This window comes from Empidonax traillii, unplaced genomic scaffold, assembly GCF_003031625.1.
Source record: "Empidonax traillii isolate 1590-97213 ecotype Southwest subspecies unplaced genomic scaffold, ASM303162v1 scaffold698:size334810, whole genome shotgun sequence".
Lineage (NCBI taxonomy): Eukaryota > Metazoa > Chordata > Aves > Passeriformes > Tyrannidae > Empidonax > Empidonax traillii.
In genome coordinates, this window is record NW_020955891.1 from 190,684 (window position 1) to 191,260 (window position 577).

The 577-nt window shown below is 45.2% G+C and overlaps 1 non-coding gene across 1 annotated transcript; it reads left to right on the top strand.

Moving 5' to 3' along the window:
* Positions 1-204: 204 nt before the first annotated feature.
* On the top strand, positions 205-276 carry TRNAM-CAU. The gene has a single exon. It is a non-coding gene; the product is annotated as a tRNA-Met (tRNA).
* Positions 277-577: the final 301 nt, after the last annotated feature.

Sequence of the window (577 nt, forward strand, 5' to 3'; positions counted from 1 at the left end):
TAAAAAACTGAGCTGTTTTACTGCCTTTTCAGCTTAGTAAAAGGCTTATGTAGATTTCCAATCAGTTTCTGTAATTTACAAAATGCTTCACTATAACAGAGTCTTTCTATCCAAATTGTGCTGCAGCTGTGGAAGAGCAATTCTTCATGCACATTCTCTGTTTGATGGTTAGCATTTACAGTCACAGGGCTGAGCCTTGGGAGGAGCAGAGTGGCGCAGCGGGAGCGTGCTGGGCCCATAACCCAGAGGTCGATGGATCGAAACCATCCTCTGCTAAGACCTTTTCACTCTCGAGGAGAAAAGACAACACAGAAAGAATCGCGTCTTATCGATATCACCTGGGGAGTCTTTCTGCTGTGCCTTTTGCAACCAGACCTGTCTGTCTCACATTGGCCTTTTTAGCCATCAGCGCTTGTAGCAAGCATGGGTAGGGCCCTTCTCAACTCTTCATTCACGAAGCCTAGCCATGATGATAGTCATAGGATTGTTCAGATTCAAAAAGACATTTAACATCATCAAGTCCAACAGTTAACCCAGCACTGCCAAGTCCACCACTAAACTGTGTCCCTAAGTGCCA